The sequence below is a fragment of the Myiozetetes cayanensis genome, unplaced genomic scaffold (genome assembly GCF_022539395.1).
Source record: "Myiozetetes cayanensis isolate MyiCay16 unplaced genomic scaffold, myiCay2020 scf16, whole genome shotgun sequence".
In the NCBI taxonomy this organism is placed as follows: domain Eukaryota; kingdom Metazoa; phylum Chordata; class Aves; order Passeriformes; family Tyrannidae; genus Myiozetetes; species Myiozetetes cayanensis.
Genome location: NW_026087270.1, coordinates 12,721,941 through 12,733,122, shown reverse-complemented (window position 1 = coordinate 12,733,122; position 11,182 = coordinate 12,721,941).

Genomic DNA, 11,182 nt, shown 5'->3' with positions numbered 1-11,182 from the left:
TATATAGGTAAGAGAATGGTTTCCCCCCTAGTTTTGGGTGTTTCTCACTGGGGTAAGTCAGCCAGTAGCTGAATCTGGTTGTCAGTAGTTTACCACAATGTGCAGGGATCTGACTGCTGACAGAACATAGACAAAAAAGTAAATTTTGAAGGTGAGGACTTCATTATTTAATTTATCCATCTTATCTTTGATTTGTCCATCTTGCCTGAGCAAGTACTGCTTGCTCTGAGAGCCTCTTATCCTTATTGCTCTTGTCTGGGATTTAGTGTTCAAGCAGGGATTAGAATAAACTTCTGTACAAAGATTTAATGTACTTGATCAGAAGAGTGGGGTTTAGCCATGCCTGAGTGACATTTAGTGTGCACACAGCAAGTGGTGGGTGGTTTCTTAATACCTTGATCTAAACTCATTAATACACAACTGGAATATACATTTGGTGAAGAAATGAATCCACCCTTCTTTACTATGACACAAAAGTAACAAATCACATGCTTTCTATAATTTACAGTGCAGTGAAATTGTTGCTTAGCATGAAGTGCTTAAACAATATTAGAAACTTTTGCCTAATCTCTCTTTTATAGATTCAAATACAAATATTTCCAGTGCAACAAGAATTTATTAAAGCAGGCTGTTGCCTAGGGAAATATGCCTTTGGATGTGTTTCTATCAACTCTCCTGGATAAAAAAATGAATGTAATTAGTGTTGCATAATCTTCTAAGGAGAAAAATGGGCCAGAAACTAAGTGCATAAAGAGAATATTGCAACTATGGAGTGTAAAATGCTTATGGTTCTCAGGCTGGTTATTCCTGGGGGCCAGTGCAAGTTGCAAAGTCCTAAATGGAATCAAGCAGTGGGGCTGGAGGTGTCCTGGAGAAAGATGTGATGACCTGTTGTATAAAATTGGGAAAGCAGAGTGCTAGAGTGACAATTAATTTCTTTACATACTCCTTGTACACACATCAGTGAAATTCAGGCCAAACTGGACTGATTCCAGTCCCTGGGGATGGTGTTTCACCCTAAATTGGTGGACAGTCTCTTGGCTTGTAAGATGTTGCTAAATAACTTCCAGTAATTGCCATGTTCGTTCTTCTTTTGCATAGAGGAATCAGTTCTGTGGATCATCTCCTTGGTGCCTCTTGAAATTAAACCAATTAGATGCATAATTAAAGTCTCTCCCACGCAGTGAGATGAGTTTTGGGTGTATCTCACAGTGCAGTGACTTGATCTGGTGGGAAAGATGTGCATCTAAGACTGAGTAGATCTGTTTTTCCTCCTCATTTTTCCCTCTTACCTCTTTTCTACTGCATTTATTATCAGCAGGGATGGTTCTTTCTGCCTTTCTGAACAGCACCTGGTCTAGAAGCATCCACCCCCTAAGTGCAGCTGAGTATAAATAAGAGCAATAAAGAGCCTTTTCCCTCTGCTAATATTTCATTGGTGTTTTTATGCAGAATTCTGGCCTGGAGCAAAATATAATTGGCAGCTTTTAACAGGGGAGGCCACAGTGACCTATTTCAGCAAGAGGCCATGGAATAACAAACCCATGTTGTACTCTAAACAGAACTGAAATCAGAAACACAGCTTGGGTTTGAGGGCTCCTCCAGGATTTAAGGCTGGTTTCCCCATCCCTTCCCTGAAATATCAGGGGAAAAAAAAAAACAACAACAAACAAACAGGAGGACAGAGATTGGGTTATTCCATATATGGCAGTGGAAAAATAGCTGTAGTTTGAGCATATTATCTCATATTGCACTTTAGCTGTGCCCCCACAGATCATTCTCTTAGCACGGATGCTGCCCCTCCTTCTCTCCTGAAGATGATAATTATAGTGCTGGGAAAGACCTTCTATTTGTCTTTAATTTCTTTTTCCTCTGTTAAATCTTTCCTTCGCTCTTTCAAAATCTGGTGTAACCTTAGGAGGCAGGTTAGATAGAAAACCAAGCAAATTGGTATTAAGCATATATACAAGATATACACATGGTATATATTCTATAAAATACATCCAAACACCCATATAAGCCAGTAGCTAATTCTCAAAGCATTGTAAAATCCCAATTCCCTAACATGGAATATGCTCTTTTCTCTCTAAAACTATATTGTAAATGCCACTGCCTTTTTTTATTTTAAATTTCTTTTTTTTTTTCTTCAGATTTACAGCAGGTAAACCAGTGACACTGTTTTTGTGAGATTGGTGGGATTTTTCCAATGGAATTAAATTTGCACAAGCAGAACCACCAGCTAAAGTGTGACCTCCCTGACTGTCCAGGTAAGCAAATCAAACTTTCTGGGATATTTTCTTTATGGTGAGTGAGTGCAGGACCAAAGCTGGGGACAGGAAAAGAGGAAAGTAGAAAAAATGGTGGGGTTTTTTTGTATCGTGCTGTTCACTGTTTAGCAGCATCAACTGCAGAGTTGTTGGTGTTCAGAAATTGAAGTTTGGCCTGAGACGTAATTTTTAAATCCTCCTGTTACTTTTAGGCAAAGGCAAATGATAATGCAATGATTTACAGAAGAAATTCCTCCCTGAGGAGGTGAGGGTGGCCCTGGCACAGGTTGCCCAGAGAAGCTGTGGCTGCTCCATCCCTGGAAGTGTCCAAGGCCAGGTTGGACGGGGCTTGGAGCAACCTGGGATAGTGGGAGGTGTCCCTGCCCATGGCAGGGTCTGGAACAGAATGATCTTTAAGGTCCCTTCCAACCCAAACCTTTCTGTGATTCTATGACTCAGTTTGAGAATGGCTTTGGCATCTGGACACTTGCAGATGGTTATTTTTGAGCAGAGATCTGGCAGGAGGGGTCTGCAGGCTGCTCCATATTTCATTCAGTTCATCATTGTGGTTGTATTCATTGCCATCATAAAAAAAAAAAAATAAAAATAATCCCTTTCCAAAGAGGTCTGTGAAGAGCAGAGATGAGCTTCCTCCTTTGTTATCCCCTTCTCAAACTGCCTCCCAAAACTCTGGGAGCCATTAGGGTAAATATGGACCTCTGGAGGGGCTCAGGTCTCCAGGTTAGGAAGGATCTCGTGTGTCAGAGGATGGCACAGGGCTCAGGTGTGAATGATGGAGGCTCTTGGTTCATGTCCATGAGGTAGTTTTGATAAAATGAATATTTTTGTGCAACTTGCCAGCTAGATTTAGGCCAGATCCTAATACATTCTGAATCCATATAATCTTACTGAAATAAGTGGATCAGATTATGATCTTCAAACCCTCCTATTCCCTAAATAAAAGGAGTGTTACAGTGTGACCTCAGGTCATGTAAATTGGTATATGGTGTGAAAATGCATATCAGGTCTGTCCCTGAGACTGTGACATTTACTACACATTTGGGTTCAGCTGATTTGCTAAAAACTCTGCCCTGAGGGAATTTTGGCACTGTGGCAACCCATGAATGGATAAAAAAAAAAAAAAGGAGTTTACAGTTTGCTGGTTAACTGCAATTTCTCAATGATTCATTTGATGTCACATATTCTCTAAGATATGAAATAATTCTAATTAAAGACAGGCATGCAAAATACAGCCTATATGATGGATATAAGGAAAACATACTTTTCCATGTGAGTGGCAAAGCCCACAGCCACAAATACCTCTCCAGTTTGGTAGCCTCAAAAATGTGTCCACAAATATTACTCATCTCAGTGGCTCTGCAAGGATTTATCAGGGGTTTCAGCTTCCTGAAAACATCTGTGAAACCCAGAGGTTTGTATATGTGTGTATTTGGCACTTGGCAAACAGTCACTTACTTTTCCTATACCCACTAAGAGAGCAGCAATTATGAGGAAGGCAGTCTGGAAGGGACTGAAGTGTTCAAAAAGGGATATTATGAGGAAAATATAGCTTGATGTTTACAATAATTTCTCCAATTTAAAGTAATAAAAAGCATCTTTCCACATGTCAGTATGTCTGCTTACCACTGTTTTTTTCTTTTCTGTTTTTTACTTTTCTTTTTTGTGTGTTTTTTTGTTTGTTTGTTTGTTTTGGGGTTTTTGTGTTTTTGTTTTGTTTTTTGTTTGTTTGTTTGTTTGTGGGAGAATCTTTTAGAAAGAAAAATCTGTCTGAATTTGCCCCAGATACTTTAAAAATAGCTTGTCATTTTGGATGATGAAGGATGGCCTGGGTTGGAAGGGATCTTAAAGATCTCATTCCAACGCCCTGCCATGGGCAGGGACACCTTCCACTATCCCAGGTTGCTCCAAGCCCTGTCCAGCCTGGCCTTGGACACTTCCAGGGATGGGGCAGCCACAGCTTCTCTGGGCAACCTGTGCCAGGGCCTCCCCACCCTCACAGGGAAGGATTTCTTCCTCATATCCAACTTAAACCTACACTTTTGCAGTTTAAAACCATTACTCTGGTCCAATCACTACATGACCTCTCCAATAGATGAACTCAGCAATCCTGAAGCTCCAGGACTTGAGTAAGAGGCATCTTATTGATGAAAAACCACCACTTACTTTATGGACATTGTCAAATCACTGTTATATCTACAATTCCATGATTTCTTCATGGTCATTTAGGTATTTTTAAAAGATATCCCTACTAGGATTAAGAAAAAAATGAAAATTCCCCATGGGATATGGGACTGACAGCTTGTTAGAGATGAGAATTACATAAGAATGTGCTGAACACTTTAAAGGTACAAATATGAACCCAAAAAACACCAGCCTTTCTTTCCCACATTATCAGAGACTGGGGTGCCATTAATGTTCTTCACAGCTTTGCTTTGTGAAGGAACACCGGGAGAAGTCACTGAATGACAGTGCTGGATTAAGTATTTGCAGATGATTCTCATTTTCCATCTTTTAATGTCCAGCTGAGATGGATATTTTTTAATAATTACTTCTGGGTACAGAGCTGTAGAGCAGAGACGAGCAGTAATTCCCAAAATTACTGGGTTTTCTCATCTCCTGTTTTAAAAACAGATAAAATGGGGGCTGCTTCTGTTGCTCAGTTCTCCAGACTAAACTATTGGGCTCAATGATCCTTGTGGGTCCTTTCCAATTCAGGATGTTCTGTTACTCTTTATTCTATGATTTTATGATCTTTTCCTATTGTTTTTCTCATTTTTCTTTTTGACTTTACTCCTTTGATGTTATTATGACTCACAGATATTTTCTCCAAAACCTCATCCATTTCGACACAATAAACATTTCAGATAATCCATCACTTCAAAGAAAAATTTAAGAATCAATATTTCTTTAGGTTTGTGCCTGTTTCAGCTTTCCAGTCCCCTGCATAAATGGAAGATATTTCTCCAGAGCATTCAACACATGTTGGTGAAGATATTTCCTTCTTTTTTTGTGTGTGTGCAAGAGCTGCAAGGTCAGATGTGCAAATTTGTAATGGATTATTGCAGCTAAAGTGGACTTGACCTGGGAGTTTTTTGAAGTGTCTTCTTTCAGAGCTTTTTATATTTGCCCTTGATTTACTTAGAAGACAAGAGTGAAAGGAGTAATTTGGAGGAATCCCATTTTGTCCTGAAATTTGGAGGAATCCCTTATTTATCTGGAGAATGGCAAAGCTGGAAAATCTCAAGGATTAAAAAACAGAAACTGAAACTACCAAACAAAATGCTGCATTCTTTTACTGGTAGGAACATTGCTTTCATCTTCTCACTTTACTGTAAAGCAGATGATGATTCGTATGATGACAGCCAAAGGTCGACTCATTCTCGGTGCTTCTCTGAAACTGAGATAAAATCTGTTGTTTTTTCTCATATAACAAAATTATACTGTGAAGACACAGAGGAGAAAGTCTTACAAAAGCTTACAACTACCAAAGGTGGATTTAGGTGAAATTTGAATCTTCATAGTGGTAAAGCTGGATCTTGATTCCACCACAGATGTCTTAAAATACAGAGAAAAACCTCAAGGAATAAGGTAAATGCTTTTGGACCCAGAACTAGGAATTTCTAAGAAACAAATCAAAATCTAAATCCTGGGTTAATTTTTGAGGATGTTGGAGATTATGTTTTAAGATATAAGAGGATGGATTTGATAGAACCCCTTACAGTGATGTTTTATGGGATAGAAAAGGGCTTGTAAAATAACAAAGGCATCCCCTAAAATAGAAAGCCCAACATCAACACAAAACACTCATCATGCTTTCAGTGTGAAGTGAGGCTTTGCACTCCCAACCTCCCACGTTGGAGCTGGGTCTTGAATAGCTTTTCTGTTTCCTCCTCAGCTGAGCTAATGACAGATCTGCAGAAGTGTCAACACTGCAGCCGAGAAAGCTCGAGGTGGCAGGAACCTTGTTCAGGGGAGAGGGGAGTCACAGCAAACACTCCTTCCAAGGTTGGTGACTCCTGCCTAAACAGCATCTCATTTTCAGCCAGAAAAGCCAAGAACTTGCCCACAGGCAGTGGAGGGTTCCAGATGAGCCCCATGTTTCCTCCAGGCAGCAGTGGGTGAGGTAATGCTGCTCCCTTCTCCCTGGCTCCCCTCTCCTCTCCCGCTGCCAGCCCTGCTTCAGGCTGGAGTATTTGCTTTAGTCAGGGTCAAGAAATCCAGCCTAATTCTTGCTGGCTCTGTGTGTCATTTTCATTCTTGGCAGGGGGAATTTGTCTTATGTGACTTCACCTTCCATAAAGTTTGCAGGTGGAGTGTAACTAACTCACCTCCACTCCCCACGAGCTCTGTTTAGAGAGACTGGCATTGCTCTGCAGTTCCTCCCTGGTGTCTTGGACACCTGTCTGAGTCTGGGATGAATCACCCTCTGGACACAGCATGAGAGGAAACGGCCTCAAGTTAAGCCAGTGGAGGTTTAGATTGGATAGTAGGAAAAATTTCTTCATGGAAAGGGTTATCAAGCAGTGGAACAGGCTGCCCAGGGAAGTGGTGAAGTCACCATCCCTGGAGAGTTTTAAAAAACCTGTAGATGTGGCACTTGGGGACACGGTTTAGTGGTGGGCCTGGCAGTGCTGGTTAATGGTTGGACTTGATCTTAGAGGTCTTTTCCAGTCTTCATAATTCTATAATTCTATGGCATGCCAATTTTTCTTTAGTGGCTGCAGGAATACTGACCTTTCCAATCCATATGTGAAGTTTTAGTTTGGGATAGTGAAAAGTGGAAGAACTGAGTTGCCCATTGTGGCAGACACTGGATGATTTGAAGCAAACCCACATTTCTCTGGCTGGCATAAATCTGGACTAATACATGGGGAACCTCTCAACCCGAGGGCACAGGGAGATGGGAGGATGAGGGAAGAACTGGATTTTCTCCATTGATTTTCTCCATGTGTTTTGGTTCTCTGGACAGCACAATCCAATGTGTGTTTTCCACTTTATGTTGAGTGTTGAATGTATTGACAGTTTAGAGGAATTTGGGCTGCATCTCTCTAAGACAAAGTAACACTCAGCCCAAACTCTTGCAATTATTTGAGTCTGGATTTTCCGGTCTAAGCCTGGCCTAGGAAAAACTCACAAGGAAAAGAAGGAGATGTCATCTTTGTAGGAAATTAGTGGAAACAGAGCATTTTGCTGCCAGAGAGTGAAACGTTGCAATAAGTCTCACCTATGAAAAAATAAAAGAAGTTCATTGAAACAAATCACATCTTAATTTTGGCGAGTGAGGTGGAGCTTCACAAACGTGTTGATGCTTTCACGAGTTGATGGTGCCAGATATGACCTCCACTGAAATTTTTATATTTTGAGATAAAATATGTTGCTCCCCCAGATTTGTCAGCTTTGCTACCCGGGACATAACTTTCCTCTTAGCTCCAGAAGTTAAAATACAGCTGATTAGGACGTTTGAAATCTCAGCCACATGCACTGAGCAGAAAGCAAACTGGCAGGGATCTCAAATTTAAGTCAGAAGCTGGTACCATGAATAGCATTTGTCAACAAAAATAAGAACCAAAATATCTTGTTTCTGTCTTCTTGGTACTTTAAATTTTGTTAATTATTAAATATTTTAATGTCTTTCCTTTTGGTGACTTGCAAAGCTCAATTACAAATGAGAAATAATGTTGAAACCAACAAATATTTTTTTTCCCAAAAAGTGTTGAATGAAGCTTGTTCCTTTTCTTTTTTTTTTTTTTCCCCATAATTATTTCAAGTGTTGATCAGCTCGTCTCTTTTGAGAAAGGAAGAGAGACAAGAAGTTTTCTGAAATATCCCCGGGGAATACCCACTGATAAAGGTATTTGTTGATATGAGGGAAAAATATGCTGTTTCAAAAATATTGCAGGCATTTCTTCCTTCTGAGAACTTATTCCTGCTTATGGAAAAGAAGAGAAAGAAGAGAAATTCCAAGTGGTGCACAGAGGCATCGGGGATTTGCCAGCCAGGAACAGGTTTGTAAAGGGAATTGGACCCTGTGTAGGGGGAAATGAGGTTTTTCACTCAGGTGTCCAAAAAAAGGGGGATTTATTTCTAAACTACCAGTAACTTGTGGCTACATGAAGGTATCTTTGCAATGGTTGTTATTCCCAGTGGGAGCTCCTGTTTCTCAACAGATCTGAAATAAAAAGGAGCTCTTGGAGCTTCCGAAATTCCAGCCTTGGCCAAACGCTGCAGCCAAGAACAAAAGTTATGTGAACTCAGAAAGAACAAGTCATCAGGCTGCCCTTTGGTCATCAGAAGAATGTGAAACATCTCAGATTTATTCCCCAAATCCAATTCAGGTTTTGTCTGTGCTGAACAGTCAGCACACCAGTGAAATAACTGGGAATTTCACAGATTAGCCAACCTGAAGTCACTATTTGCAGAAGGGTCTTTGTGTGATCTGTACCTGACAATTCGTAAAGACCAGAATCCCTCATTCCAACCTGGTGGAAAAAGTTTTTTGGTGTCTTTTTTTTTTTCATTTTTTGGTTGGTTTGGTAGTTACTTTTTAAATCAACCTAGAGGAATTTTTTTTTCCAGCATGGTGACTGGAGTTTGTTTAACTTTCTCTTTACTCCAAAGGGTTTTTATGGAAGATTGAACCTAATTACTCTAGAGCCAAATGAACAAATGATAAATGAACGTTTTTGGCAAAGTAAGTTTGGAGAGAAAGGAGGTGAAAGTCTGATCTCCTGCTTTTCTCCTCTCCATCCCCCTGTATGATGGGTGATGTCCTCCCATGCCCATCACTTCATTGTCCACCTCAATGGGGACTTGAGGGATTCTTTAAACTATTTTTGTTTCATGAATAACCACCACACAGACAAAATGTTTGGTGGAGACAACAGAAGAAGAAGAGGGAGCCCCTTACTGTGCTGTGAAAGTCACAGCATGTGGAAATGTTTATTGTAATAAGAAATACCTGAAAATTTAAAGAGTGGTTTTGTTGCTGTGTCACAAATGTCAAACTGCACCCAGGAAAGGAGGGAACTGATTTAATAACATCTGGTCTTGATAACTTTGAAATATCTGCCACTGTAATTACATGCTAATGATATGATTTCACACTGCTTATAATCTCAGAAGCAAACTGTTTCTAATTATACATTACCCAGAAAAGGGGCCTTGCTGCCTTCTGTCTTTAAATTATTGTTTTTATCCAGACACCATCTCTCCAAGTAGGTAGTTCTATGGCTACTGTTGCTTCTGGTACCTGAAAACCATCTGAACACTGAGAGATTTATGCTAATTGTGTAGAAGTCCATTTCCTGAACCCTGCAAGTTCAGGAAAAAGTATAATTATTGCTGCATTTCAGTCAGAGAAAATCTTCAGAACAGTGGTAGGGCTTTTAAATGTGCTCCTATGAATAAAAGAAGAAAACTTCAGTGCCAAAAATACAGTTAGAAGCTTAAGTCTGCCTCTTCATTTTGCATAGCAACAAGTCTTTGTTAAGTTTTAGTGTCTCAGACACCTCTCCCCATATGCAGCATTGAGTTATTTTCCTTTAAAAACCTTTCCAGCCTCCAGAGATGGATGTGCAGCTTCCATGGCTTGCAGACATCTTCTTCCACCGCTTACCTCGCCAAAGAAATGTTGTTTCTGATGCCTTGCCCACAGTACTTTGTGTTCTCTCTTAATTAATCAAAGTGCTCTTATCTTATCTGCACTTCATCTTGTCCAACAGGCATTCCCAAAAGCATCCCAATTTTATTTCTAGGAATAAGTGTGTTGTCTTATTGGGAGCATGTGTTGGTCAGAGCCTGCCCTGTGTCCTCTCTGCAGCACATCTGAGAAACCACATTGATTCATTCCCAGAGCACAAACTTTGAACATTCATACTATTTTTATTAAACATAACTCTGCTTTTTTTTTCTCTTCTTTCTCCCCTTTCCCCTGTACCCTCCAGCAATACCCAGCCTTGCTGAGTCAACACAGGAATAAATGGAAAACACATTAAAAAGAGGATTGTGTCCATATGGAGGAGGGTTGCCATCCATGTTCACACTGAGCAGACTGTGTTGTACTGTGCAGTTTTGCCTTTGGTCATCCACACCCCTCAGATGCCTGTGCAGGTGAGTCAATGACTGAACACCCAAGAGAAGGAGAGACACCCTCAGTGGAAAACCAACAAGGTGTTTTGCAAAAAATATGCAGCTCTGTCTCATTGCAGTGAATTGTGCTCAACTCACCTCCAAAAGCATCACTTCTGCAGCCCAGAGGGAGCTCTTCCATACTCTTCCATAGAAGTTCATCCCCTCTTGTAGGGCTGTTTGGTAAGATTGGGGTGTGGGACCCTGTGGGGGGAATGTTTGCTGTTGTTGCCAGTGGGGTTTCTAATCCCAGTGGGGTTTCTCATCTGCTGAGCTCCCCCCTTGCATCTCCAGTAGCAGCATCAACATCTATGCTGAGCTCCCCCCTGCTCCTCCTCTGGGTGAGAAAAAGGAGACATATGGGACAGGAAGAGGCTTTTTTGCTTTCCTGTTCCACCCTCAGCGAAGCTCTGTCACTCCTCAGGGATGATTTTGTGCTGGAGTGCTTTGGAACAGGGCGCTGACATCTGTTTGAAACACAAATGCCATGTGCTATCACTCCAACACCACCTTCCATAGCAAATCAGTCCTGATTAGCAGTGTGGATGTGGTGCTGAAATCTGGTCCTGAACTGTGAAATTTGCCCTATAACCTTTTCTCATTCCCAGAATGAACAGTTGTCCAAGCACAGCCTCGTCGCCCAGATTTCCTTGGAAATGAGCCTTAGCCCTCAGATTGTACTGAGGGATCTCCCAAGCCAGCAATATCAGGGCAGGAGCCCAGATTCCTTCTCTCTGGGTCACAACTGCCCAAAAACCTGGTAAATA